Below are 13,950 nucleotides of genomic sequence, written 5' to 3' on the forward strand. Positions count from 1 at the left end.
TTGACCAGGGTGGTGAAGTATGGTCAGTACACATTGACCAGCGTTGTGAAGTATGGTCAGTACACATTGACCAGCGTGGTGAAGTATGGTGAGTCCACATTGACCAGGGTGGTGAAGTATGGTCAGTCCACATTGACCAGCGTGGTGAAGTATGGTCAGTCCACATTGACCAGGGTGGTGAAGTATGGTCAGTACACATTGACCAGCGTGGTGAAGTATGGTCAGTATACATTGACCAGCGTGGTGAAGTATGGTCAGTACACATTGACCAGCGTGGTGAAGTATGGTCAGTCCACATTGACCAGCGTGGTGAAGTATGGTCAGTACACATTGACCAGGTTGGTGAAGTATGGTCAGTACACATTGACCAGCGTGGTGAAGTATGGTCAGTCCACATTGACCAGCGTGGTGAAGTATGGTCAGGTCGCATTGACCAGCGTGGTGAAGTGCGGTCAGGTCACATTGACCAGCCTGGTGAAGTATGGTCAGTACACATTGACCAGCGTGGTGAAGTATGGCCAGTACACATTGACCAGCGTGGTGAAGTATGGTCAGTTCACATTGACCATGGTGGTGAAGTATGGTCAGTACACATTGACCAGAGTGGTGAAGTATGGTCAGCACGCATTGACCAGGGTGGTGAAGTATGGTCAGTACACATTGACCAGGGTGGTGAAGTATGGTCAGTACACATTGACCAGCGTGGTGAAGTATGGTCAGTACACATTGACCGGGGTGGTGAAGTATGGTCAGTACACATTGACCAGCGTGGTGAAGTATGGTCAGTACACATTGACCAGCGTGGTGAAGTATGGTCAGGTCACATTGACCAGGGTGGTGAAGTATGGTCAGTACACATTGACCAGCGTGATGAAGTATGGTCGGTCCACATTGACCAGGGTGGTGAAGTATGGTCAGGTCACATTGACCAGCGTGGTGAAGTATGGTCAGGTCACATTGACCAGGGTGGTGAAGTATGGTCAGTACACATTGACCAGCGTGGTGAAGTATGGTCAGTACACATTGACCAGGGTGGTAAGTATGGTCAGTACACATTGACCAGGGTGGTGAAGTATGGTCAGGTCACATTGACCAGGGTGGTGAAGTATGGTCAGTACACATTGACCAGGGTGGTGAAGTATGGTCAGGTCACATTGACCAGAGTGGTGAAGTATGGTCAGTACACATTGACCGGGGTGGTGAAGTATGGTCAGTACACATTGACCAGCGTGGTGAAGTATGGTCAGTACACATTGACCGGGGTGGTGAAGTATGGTCAGTACACATTGACCAGCGTGGTGAGGTATGGTCAGTACACATTGACCAGCGTGGTGAAGTATGGTCAGGTCACATTGACCAGGGTGGTGAAGTATGGTCAGTACACATTGACCAGGGTGGTGAAGTATGGTCAGTACACATTGACCAGTGTGGTGAAGTATTGTCAGTCCACATTGACCATGGTGGTGAAGTATGGTCAGTACACATTGACCAGCGTGAAGTATGGTCAGTACACATTGACCAGCGTGGTGAAGTATGGTCAGTACACATTGACCAGCGTGGTGAAGTATGGTCAGGTCACATTGACCAGAGTGGTGAAGTATGGTCAGGTCGCATTGACCAGAGTGGTGAAGTATGGTCAGTACACATTGACCAGCGTGGTGAAGTATGGTCAGTACACATTGACCAGCGTGGTGAAGTATGGTCAGTACACATTGACCAGCGTGGTGAAGTATGGTCAGGTCACATTGACCAGCATGGTGAAGTATGGTCAGTACACATTGACCAGCGTGGTGAAGTATGGTCAGTACACATTGACCAGCATGGTGAAGTATGGTCAGTACACATTGACCAGCGTGGTGAAGTATGGTCAGTCCACATTGACCAGGGTGGTGAAGTATGGTCAGTCCACATTGACCAGCGTGGTGAAGTATGGTCAGTACACATTGACCAGCGTGGTGAAGTATGGTCAGTTCACATTGACCAGCGTGGTGAAGTATGGTCAGTACACATTGACCAGCGTGGTGAAGTATGGTCAGTTCACATTGACCAGCGTGGTGAAGTATGGTCAGTACACATTGACCAGCGTGGTGAAGTATGGTCAGTACACATTGACCAGCGTGGTGAAGTATGGTCAGTACACATTGACCAGCGTGGTGAAGTATGGTCAGTACACATTGACCAGCGTGGTGAAGTATGGTCAGTTCCCATTGACCAGCGTGGTGAAGTATGGTCAGGTCACATTGACCAGCGTGAAGTATGGTCAGTACACATTGACCAGCGTGGTGAAGTATGGTCAGTACACATTGACCAGAGTGGTGAAGTATGGTCAGTACACATTGACCAGCGTGGTGAAGTATGGTCAGTACACATTGACCAGCGTGGTGAAGTATGGTCAGTTCACATTGACCAGCGTGGTGAAGTATGGTCAGTACTCATTGACCAGCGTGGTGAAGTATGGTCAGTTCACATTGACCAGCGTGGTGAAGTATGGTCAGTACACATTGACCAGCGTGGTGAAGTATGGTCAGTACACATTGACCAGCGTGGTGAAGTATGGTCAGTACACATTGACCAGCGTGGTGAAGTATGGTCAGTACACATTGACCAGCGTGGTGAAGTATGGTCAGTTCCCATTGACCAGCGTGGTGAAGTATGGTCAAGTCACATTGACCAGCGTGAAGTATGGTCAGTACACATTGACCAGCGTGGTGAAGTATGGTCAGTACACATTGACCAGAGTGGTGAAGTATGGTCAGTACACATTGACCAGCGTGGTGAAGTATGGTCAGTACACATTGACCAGAGTGGTAAAGTATGGTCAGAACACATTGACCAGCGTGGTGAAGTATGGTCAGGTCGCATTGACCAGCGTGGTGAAGTATGGTCAGTACACATTGACCAGGGTGGTGAAGTATGGTCAGTACACATTGACCAGGGTTGTGAAGTATGGTCAGTACACATTGACCAGCGTGGTGAAGTATGGTCAGTACACATTGACCAGCGTGGTGAAGTATGGTCAGTCCACATTGACCAGCGTGGTGAAGTATGGTCAGGTCGCATTGACCAGCGTGGTGAAGTATGGTCAGTACACATTGACCAGCGTGGTGAAGTATGGTCAGTACACATTGACCAGCGTGGTGAAGTATGGTCAGTACACATTGACCAGCGTGGTGAAGTATGGTCAGTACACATTGACCAGCGTGGTGAAGTATGGTCAGTACACATTGACCAGGGTGGTGAAGTATGGTCAGTACACATTGACCAGCGTGGTGAAGTATGGTCAGTACACATTGACCAGCGTGGTGAAGTATGGTCAGTCCACATTGACCAGCGTGGTGAAGTATGGTCAGTACACATTGACCAGGGTGGTGAAGTATGGTCAGTACACATTGACCAGCGTGGTGAAGTATGGTCAGTACACATTGACCAGCGTGGTGAAGTATGGTCAGTCCACATTGACCAGGGTGGTGAAGTATGGTCAGTCCACATTGACCAGCGTGGTGAAGTATGGTCAGTCCACATTGACCAGGGTGGTGAAGTATGGTCAGTACACATTGACCAGCGTGGTGAAGTATGGTCAGTACACATTGACCAACGTGGTGAAGTATGGTCAGGTTACATTGACCAGCGTGGTGAAGTATGGTCAGTACACATTGACCAGCGTGGTGAAGTATGGTCAGTACACATTGACCAGCGTGGTGAAGTATGGTCAGGTCACATTGACCAGCGTGGTGAAGTATGGTCAGTCCACATTGACCAGCGTGGTGAAGTATGGTCAGTACACATTGACCAGAGTGGTGAAGTATGGTCAGTACACATTGACCAGCGTGGTGAAGTATGGTCAGTACACATTGACCAGCGTGGTGAAGTATGGTCAGTTCACATTGACCAGCGTGGTGAAGTATGGTCAGTACACATTGACCAGCGTGGTGAAGTATGGTCAGTTCACATTGACCAGCGTGGTGAAGTATGGTCAGTACACATTGACCAGCGTGGTGAAGTATGGTCAGTACACATTGACCAGCGTGGTGAAGTATGGTCAGTACACATTGACCAGCGTGGTGAAGTATGGTCAGTTCCCATTGACCAGCGTGGTGAAGTATGGTCAGGTCACATTGACCAGCGTGAAGTATGGTCAGTACACATTGACCAGCGTGGTGAAGTATGGTCAGTACACATTGACCAGAGTGGTGAAGTATGGTCAGTACACATTGATCAGCGTGGTGAAGTATGGTCAGTACACATTGACCAGAGTGGTGAAGTATGGTCAGTACACATTGACCAGCGTGGTGAAGTATGGTCAGGTCGCATTGACCAGCGTGGTGAAGTATGGTCAGTACACATTGACCAGGGTGGTGAAGTATGGTCAGTACACATTGACCAGGGTGGTGAAGTATGGTCAGTACACATTGACCAGCGTGGTGAAGTATGGTCAGTACACATTGACCAGCGTGGTGAAGTATGGTCAGTCCACATTGACCAGCGTGGTGAAGTATGGTCAGGTCGCATTGACCAGCGTGGTGAAGTATGGTCAGTACACATTGACCAGCGTGGTGAAGTATGGTCAGTACACATTGACCAGCGTGGTGAAGTATGGTCAGTACACATTGACCAGCGTGGTGAAGTATGGTCAGTACACATTGACCAGCGTGGTGAAGTATGGTCAGTACACATTGACCAGGGTGGTGAAGTATGGTCAGTACACATTGACCAGCGTGGTGAAGTATGGTCAGTACACATTGACCAGCGTGGTGAAGTATGGTCAGTCCACATTGACCAGCGTGGTGAAGTATGGTCAGTACACATTGACCAGGGTGGTGAAGTATGGTCAGTACACATTGACCAGCGTGGTGAAGTATGGTCAGTACACATTGACCAGCGTGGTGAAGTATGGTCAGTCCACATTGACCAGGGTGGTGAAGTATGGTCAGTCCACATTGACCAGCGTGGTGAAGTATGGTCAGTCCACATTGACCAGGGTGGTGAAGTATGGTCAGTACACATTGACCAGCGTGGTGAAGTATGGTCAGTACACATTGACCAACGTGGTGAAGTATGGTCAGGTTACATTGACCAGCGTGGTGAAGTATGGTCAGTACACATTGACCAGCGTGGTGAAGTATGGTCAGTACACATTGACCAGCGTGGTGAAGTATGGTCAGGTCACATTGACCAGCGTGGTGAAGTATGGTCAGTCCACATTGACCAGCGTGGTGAAGTATGGTCAGTACACATTGACCAGGGTGGTGAAGTATGGTCAGTACACATTGACCAGCGTGGTGAATATGGTCAGTCCACATTTACCAGCGTGGTGAAGTATGGTCAGTACACATTGACCAGCGTGGTGAAGTATGGTCAGTCCACATTGACCAGGGTGGTGAAGTATGATCAGTACACATTGACCAGAGTGGTGAAGTATGGTCAGTACACATTGACCAGCGTGGTGAAGTATGGTCAGGTCGCATTGACCAGCGTGGTGAAGTATGGTCAGTACACATTGACCAGGGTGGTGAAGTATGGTCAGGTCGCATTGACCAGCGTGGTGAAGTATGGTCAGGTCACATTGACCAGGGTGGTGAAGTATGGTCAGTCCACATTGACCAGGGTGGTGAAGTATGATCAGTACACATTGACCAGAGTGGTGAAGTATGGTCAGTACACATTGACCAGCGTGGTGAAGTATGGTCAGGTCGCATTGACCAGCGTGGTGAAGTATGGTCAGTCCACATTGACCAGCGTGGTGAAGTATGGTCAGGTCGCATTGACCAGCGTGGTGAAGTATGGTCAGTACACATTGACCAGCGTGGTGAAGTATGGTCAGTACACATTGACCAGCGTGGTGAAGTATGGTCAGTACACATTGACCAGCGTGGTGAAGTATGGTCAGTACACATTGACCAGCGTGGTGAAGTATGGTCAGTACACATTGACCAGGGTGGTGAAGTATGGTCAGTACACATTGACCAGCGTGGTGAAGTATGGTCAGTACACATTGACCAGCGTGGTGAAGTATGGTCAGGCCACATTGACCAGCGTGGTGAAGTATGGTCAGTACACATTGACCAGGGTGGTGAAGTATGGTCAGTACACATTGACCAGCGTGGTGAAGTATGGTCAGTACACATTGACCAGCGTGGTGAAGTATGGTCAGTCCACATTGACCAGGGTGGTGAAGTATGGTCAGTCCACATTGACCAGCGTGGTGAAGTATGGTCAGTCCACATTGACCAGGGTGGTGAAGTATGGTCAGTACACATTGACCAGCGTGGTGAAGTATGGTCAGTCCACATTGACCAGGGTGGTGAAGTATGATCAGTACACATTGACTAGGGTGGTGAAGTATGGTCAGTACACATTGACCAGAGTGGTGAAGTATGGTCAGGTCACATTGACCAGCGTGGTGAAGTATGGTCAGTACACATTGACCAGCGTGAAGTGTGGTCAGTAAACATTGACCAGCGTGGTGAAGTATGGTCAGTACACATTGACCAGCGTGGTGAAGTATGGTCAGTCCACATTGACCAGGGTGGTGAAGTATGGTCAGTCCACATTGACCAGCGTGGTGAAGTATGGTCAGTCCACATTGACCAGGGTGGTGAAGTATGGTCAGTACACATTGACCAGCGTGGTGAAGTATGGTCAGTACACATTGACCAACGTGGTGAAGTATGGTCAGGTTACATTGACCAGCGTGGTGAAGTATGGTCAGTACACATTGACCAGCGTGGTGAAGTATGGTCAGTACACATTGACCAGCGTGGTGAAGTATGGTCAGGTCACATTGACCAGCGTGGTGAAGTATGGTCAGTCCACATTGACCAGCGTGGTGAAGTATGGTCAGTACACATTGACCAGGGTGGTGAAGTATGGTCAGTCCACATTGACCAGGGTGGTGAAGTATGATCAGTACACATTGACTAGGGTGGTGAAGTATGGTCAGTACACATTGACCAGAGTGGTGAAGTATGGTCAGGTCACATTGACCAGCGTGGTGAAGTATGGTCAGTACACATTGACCAGCGTGGTGAAGTGTGGTCAGTAAACATTGACCAGCGTGGTGAAGTATGGTCAGTAAACATTGACCAGCGTGGTGAAGTATGGTCAGTCCACATTGACCAGCGTGGTGAAGTATGGTCAGGTCGCATTGACCAGCGTGGTGAAGTATGGTCAGTACACATTGACCAGCGTGGTGACGTATGGTCAGTTCACATTGACCAACGTGGTGAAGTATGGTCAGGTCACATTGACCAGCGTGGTGAAGTATGGTCAGTACACATTGACCAACGTTGTGAAGTATGGTCAAGCATATCGCTCCTCAACCTCGCACCGGGAGACTAGCATGATGTTTTGTGTTTCTCACTCGTGATGGGACTTTGTAGTATGAACGTTGAGATGTATAAGGGGCACCGAGGGGTGATCAATAAGTTCTGAATTACTCATTGGTTTTGTCGGTAAAGTCACGTATGTAGAAATACAATAAAATTATATTAAAACAAAAAAAACACAATCACGACGTTTCGATCACAACGCAAGCGATCTTCATCAGGTGTCAAGAACAAATCGCGGAGGTAAATACAGCAAAAAGATGAGAGACGAGAATTCAACAAACCTGAAAAACCATTATGTGAAGCACATCCAGTCAGGCCAACGACACAGTTAGACACTTCCAGGCGGACCACGAATTTCAGAAGAGTGTTACATTTCGTGTTCAACCTTTGGATTGCACATACCACCTGATGAAGATCGCTTGCGTTGTGATCGAAACGTCGTGATTGTTTTTTGTTTAAACATAATTTTATTGTATTTCTACATACGTGACTTTACCGAAGAAACCAATGAGTAATTTCATGCAGTCACGAAAGCTTTAATACTTTATTAAGTTCTGAATTGGCCCGTAGTAAGGTAGGGGCAACTGATGAGGGGTTGACAGCTGCGCCATCGAGAGGGAATCTTGATGGTGACGGTGTTTGTCTTTGTGGGTGAAGGACGCCAGTGGGAGAGCCTCGCCATGGACACGTCAGGTGACGAACTTGGCCGTGGTGGCAGCAGCAGCAAGGCCGCTTCTGACAGCCGGTGATGGCTCTGTGGTGATCGTGATGGGGTTGGTGGTGGTGATTGTGAGGGTGGTAGTGATGGGTGGTGATCGTAATGATTGTGGTAATGGTGGTGATCGTGAGGGTGGTTATCGTGATGGGGTTGGTGGTGATCATGATGATGGTAGTGATGGTTGGGGATCGTTATGGTGAATGTGAGGATGGTAGTAATGGTGGTGATCGTGAGGGTGGTTATTGTGAGGGTGGTTATCGTGATGGGGTTGGTGGTGATCATGATGATGGTAGTGATGGTTGGAGGTCTTTATGGTGATTGTGAGGGTGGTAGTGATGGTGGTGATCGTGAGGGTCGTGGTGATGGTGGTGATTGTGAGGGTGATGGTGGTGATCGTGATGATGGTGGTGATCGTGATGGCGATGATGTTCATGACGATGGTGCACGTGATGGGGATGGTTATGATGGCGATCGTGGTCATCAGGGCCATAGAAAGTCATAGACGACAGTTAGGCAATACAAAAAAAAGATGTATTCCTGACCAGGGAGTATACATTTTGTGAAGTATAATTACCTTCTCAGGGAGTATAATTTCCAACAGTTTTGCACTATTGGACATTGTGCTCCCTAGTTGAATCGTATTCTCCCCGTACAGAAATTCACGATCACATTGTGTCCCGTACATTTTCTCTCCCACCTGTCACAATCCCAACACCAGGTACGATTCCAACACCAACTATGACCCTTCCACCCAATTATCTCCAGCCGCCGAGGAAGCCTCGACCCTTGGGCAGGCCCACCTCTGACGATCTGACAAACGAGCTGGAAGCACTGGTGCAGGAGATTAACGATAAACGCGCCAGGGACTTGGAGATGTTGAACGAGTTCCAGAATTCACTATTATTCGAGGTGAGAGGATGTTACTACGACCCAGGGTCGCCTTAATCTGGCTCTCTTGAGCCTCTGGGGCTTAACACCTGGGTCCTTAGGCACCCTCATTCTGGCTTTGAAACTGTGCGAAGGATTTATGAAACAAGCCTCAGAGTTGTAACACTGAACCTGACGGGGAGCCTTCAGACCAAAATTGAACGAGGGCCATTTTCAGGAAACGGTTGGCAAAAATCATCAATGATGATTGCATGTGAAAGAAATGCTGTATCTTAAAAAAAAAACTGACTCAAATCTGATGACTTGATCTCCCTTTTGTACATTTGGGTAAGCAACTTCCGTTGAGATCTTAGAAGTCACCTTTCTTGAGGTGCGCTCTTCAGATACCCAGTGGTCGCCCATGTAACCCACGTAGCAACAAACTCGTTTTTTTTACCAGCTAGACCAGGGGTGGGCAAATTTGTTGACTCGCGGGCCACAGTGGGTTCTAAAATTTGACAGAGGGGCCGGGCTAGTAACAGACGGATGAAGGAGTGTTTGTGTGAACTAAATATAAAGGACGTGTTAAAAATCATTACGTGAAAGGATTTGGCCTTTAACAGATAGCAAAGCATTCGTTTGCAAGGCAATTTAACAAGTTGCACGAACATAAACAATACAAAAACATACATTTTGATTTAAAGCTTTCGTGACTGCAGTAATTCATATTCTTAGCTCTTTCGGTAAAGTCACGTTGAAGGTAAACAAAATGATAAAACATATATAAAACAATAAAAATTCTCACGACGTTTCGACCATAACACAAACGGTCGTCATCAGGTGCGTCGGTTTGCAGTAATTTACTTATGTTGAAATATATATTTCATTATTTTATTTTTTCCCTTCAACGTGACTTTACCGAAAGAGCTAAGATGATGAAATACAAAAACGTGTCGTAACTCGCGGTCAAAGTGCGCCATCTAGTGGGGAAATGGGGGCATTACAGGAGAAGGAAAATTTAATTTAATAATATTTGGTCGAAACGTCGTGAGAATTTTTTATTGTTTTATATATATTTTGTTATTTTGTTGTTTCTCTTCAACGTGACTTTACCGAAAAAACTAAGAATATGAATTACTGCAGTCACGAAAGCTTTAAATCAAAATTTAATATTTGGACAAGTTCGGCGGGCCGGATTATAAAGCCCAACGGGCCGCACTTTGCCCACGTCTGAGCTAGACACAACTCTTTCACCATACGGCAGGATTCCTCACGTTGGCTATTAGGCCACGTGACATCACGCACGTTATCTCTGTCTTGGGGGAGCTTGGCTGTCATCTCGCTTGATCTCTTATCTCCAGCTATTTAACAACAAAAAAACACTCAGTGGGACACTCCAAGAGCATTTGACTTACAGAACCACCGGTTGCGCATTTACTTACCGTGACAATGTATGTTTCCCTCAAGTTCAGTTAAAATAAATATTTAACGAGGTGAGAACTCAAGGGACCAGGATAGTCTCATTATTCAAAATCGATCCCCCGAGTCCAAGGTTGACAAAAGAGTAAGCAACAAAGAAAGTACAGAAATTATCAAATAAAAAATCTGAAGAAAAACAACAACAGCCGCCATTCACCGCTCCGCCACTAACTGGTGGTAATGTCACCAAATAGCTTGCGCCTTTGAATCCATGGTGCCCGTTTCGAAGGCAAGAGGTCATTGGACAGGCCCAGATCATTGTGGGTTAGCTGACCGAGGTAAATGGCAGATGCACGCCCTGTGAGCCCCACTGTGCCAACTTGTGTGCTTTAGCCGCCCACTGCTCCACTCTTGAGCGTCGCTCCTCCACCCTACATTGATGCTTGCAGAGCGACTGCCTCCAACTGCCCAGTAGCATCCTTCATGAGCCTCCTCCACAGAGGCCGATCTTGACAACGCTGGTACCAATCCTTGGCAAGTCCAATCAGCTTTATATTCTCCTGTACCACAGCAGCCCCTGTGTTCTGTAGCTTGTACCATGACCATTCAGTCCCTTCTATCTGGCTAGACAGAAACTGATTGGGCATGCGGTGGCTGGGCATGTGGGCTATGTGACCCAGCTAACACACAGTCTAGCCTCATTGAGGAAGTCACTGGTGTGACTTTGTCCAGATCTTTCAAGAACATGTGAGTTCCTCACAACACAGCCTGGTTAAACGCAGGGTGGATTGGAGGCAGGCCAGCCTGAATGTTTCAAACCGATGCAAAATGTTCCTTTAAATGTGTTCAGTTTCACGAAAACAAAACACGATCATATGAGGAATTGAAAACATTTCCCTCCATTATTGCTTGTAAAATTGCCCTTTCGCCCCCCCCTCCCCCAACTGTAGGTGTCTCAGGTGTGCGATGCTATCCGCTCCTCCGTCATGTCACGTCACGAAGGCTACAATATCCGCTTTACCATGCAGTTTGGGGAAATGGCGACGGTGCTGCAACAAGCTCGACAACAAGAGGTAGCCCTCGCCACCTCGTGGCAAGCCCTGGACTCAATCATGCAGCTACAACAGAGGCCCTAGAGGGCGTCAGTAATGGTCGTGTCAGACATGAGCCCTGGGGTGTTTATTTACAGAGAGAAAAAGCAACGTAGGAAGTTCACAACGCCCATGGCGGATTAACAACGGATTTGTTGGTAAAGTCACGTAAAATAGAAATAATAATAATAAAAGGAAATGAATAAAAATAAAACCTACGACATTTCAATCGCAGCACAAGCGGCGATCGTCATCAGGGTTCATATTGGCCTTGCCATGTTCTGAGTTCGTACCGGATTGAGGCTTCACTTGAGCCTAATGAGGTGCAGAGTAATGGGAGAAAACTGGCCGAGGAAAAAAAACCCTATAGAGGAATCGAGCCGGAGGACTCCACCATTTGTGGAGGTGCAGATGTGCGTGTTTGGCAGGAGGGATTACACAAGACCAGCACTTGAAACATTCATATGCCAGGTTCCAAAACTTAAATACAAATTGTTGGCTAATCCTTCACGCACAACGCTCCTCCACACATGGAATTATATCACATTTGTATAACATCTAAACATGATCCTGGCCCACTCAGTTTTTATAATTGTCAAGTCAAAGTTGATTTCCTGCTTAAATGTGCAAGGGTGTTGTGTTTACAGCCCTTAGCCAGTGTTAGAAATGTCACATTTCAATGATGGGTGTGAGTCGGCCCATAGGACAACCACTGTTTACTTCCCTACTTAGTGGTACTAATTGAATTGGCCCTTGAGGTCTCATAGGCTGAGTCAACCCCCAACCTTAGGATTTTATTGGTTTTTAATAAGCTATTAATTCCATAATTGGATGTTATAAATTTGAGCGCTTTTCAGATTTGTTGCATAGATAGTATGAGTTTTCAGATTTTAGTTAGACCTTTTCGGCAATGTTAATTGTAAAATGTTGTGAAATGTATTCTAATATATTCTTAGCTGTTACTGCAACTGCTTTTAAAATTGCTTTGTACTTGCTGTGCTTTCGTGATGTTTCATGAGTGCTGACCCAGGGCTCACTGAAATAAAATACATCGAGACTCTGGGCTTACACTTGGTTATAAAGTTAATACTGGTAGGAACCTCCTGGTTATTACACCACCAGCCCACAGGGGATTATTGTTGTGTCCGTCCGTCGTGCATCCAAAAATGGGAGGGGTGGGGCTGGGTGGAGAGGGTGGGGAGGGGAGGGGCTGGGTGGGGAGGGTGGGGAGGGAGGGGCTGGGTGGGGAGGGTGGGGAGGGAGAGGCTGAGTGGGGAGGGGCTGGTCACCCCGTGGTGCCCTTATAAAACTCAACGTTTAACCTACTCACGCCGGCTTGTGCCCGCCCTCACAGTCGGGCATATTGTGCTGAACACACCACGTGGTGGTGCCGCCGTTGTTGACCCTGGCCATTGACCGAGCAACTCAACGTTCCTACTACCAGCTCCCTCCGCAGGAGAACGTGTTATGTTATCTTATGGTTGTGCCTCTACGTGCCTTTGGCCTTGCTTTACATACCCTTGAACTCTCTAAACATTGGGCCTCGCTCTTTGGCTCTTTAGGTAAAGTCACGTAGTAGGTATAAAATAAATTAAATCCGCGACATTTCGGGCGCAACACAACAAGCGTCCGCCGTCAGGTGGGACAACCACAGCAAGAAAACAATTGCTGAAGTGGGCAAAAGGGCTGCTGTGACAAGAGGCTATGTAGGTAAGAGAGGGGGTGAGGAGCCAGGGAGGAGAGATAAAGAGTGGAGGGGGTGGAGTAGGGGCAGTGGAGTGCTGCAAGTGAGTCACATCTAGATTGGGTCTTGCGTTTCATTATCAAGTTACATTTTCCAAAAGCGCACCAACCTGCTCTCATCCGCTTATTTTGTAAGTTTGATCCCAGGCGGCCTTCAGTTATATGCGAGCCACTTATGGCGCTCAGGATGCGTTCTTGATAAACGGAACACTTCGTGAAACAGCGCTGTAGGAGGTCATCATAACGTGCTTCCAATGGAGATGCATTACCGAATGAGCATTAGTTTTCCTCTGACCAAATATGAGCACTTCATTGGGGTATCAGTACCCGCCTTAATTACGATACTGTGCACATGATAAATGTTTAGAGCATTTTATATATTTAAAACAAGTTCAATGGTTAAAGACGTAAGAGCTATGCCTGTACATGTGTAGTGGGTTCTTTAAGACGGCGTAGAGACGAATCGGTAGAGGCAACGCTTATTTATTACAAAGGTGCTTAACAATACAATGCAGCCTTCTACTTGAAGGGGTAACGGCCCCTTCACCCGCTGCTAGCTGAGGAGGTACGGCTTCGGTCTAACTCGCCCTATTCCTGGGCTAGGGTCTCGGGGTCCTCCGGCTAAGGGGGTCCTAGGGGAGGCTAGTCTGACCTGACCCAGCCAAGGTACAGGTCTCGACCACTGGCCACACGGGACCCGTCCCTGATAAGCCACCCACACAGACACACACTCACCTAGCCACCCACACACTCAGTCACTCACTCACCTAGCCACCCACACACT

The 13,950-nt window shown here is 47.6% G+C and overlaps 1 long non-coding RNA gene across 2 annotated transcripts in view; it reads left to right on the forward strand.

The window, feature by feature from the left end:
* Window positions 1-12,483, forward strand: part of LOC142909404 (uncharacterized) — a 28,695-nt gene extending 16,212 nt beyond the window's left edge. The window contains exons 2-4 of one of the 2 annotated variants that reach the window (XR_012932320.1): window positions 7,986-8,073; window positions 8,812-8,955; window positions 11,283-12,483. This is a non-coding gene — a long non-coding RNA (uncharacterized LOC142909404). Of the gene's footprint in view, window positions 1-7,985; window positions 8,074-8,764; window positions 8,956-11,282 lie in introns of both variants that reach the window. The other variant, XR_012932319.1, reaches the window with a different exon arrangement.
* Window positions 12,484-13,950: the final 1,467 nt, after the last annotated feature.

The sequence above is a fragment of the Petromyzon marinus genome, unplaced genomic scaffold (assembly GCF_048934315.1).
Source record: "Petromyzon marinus isolate PM22_M1 ecotype Great Lakes invasive population unplaced genomic scaffold, UKy_Petmar_22M1.pri1.0 PM_G_Scaffold_119, whole genome shotgun sequence".
Classification (NCBI taxonomy): domain Eukaryota; kingdom Metazoa; phylum Chordata; class Hyperoartia; order Petromyzontiformes; family Petromyzontidae; genus Petromyzon; species Petromyzon marinus.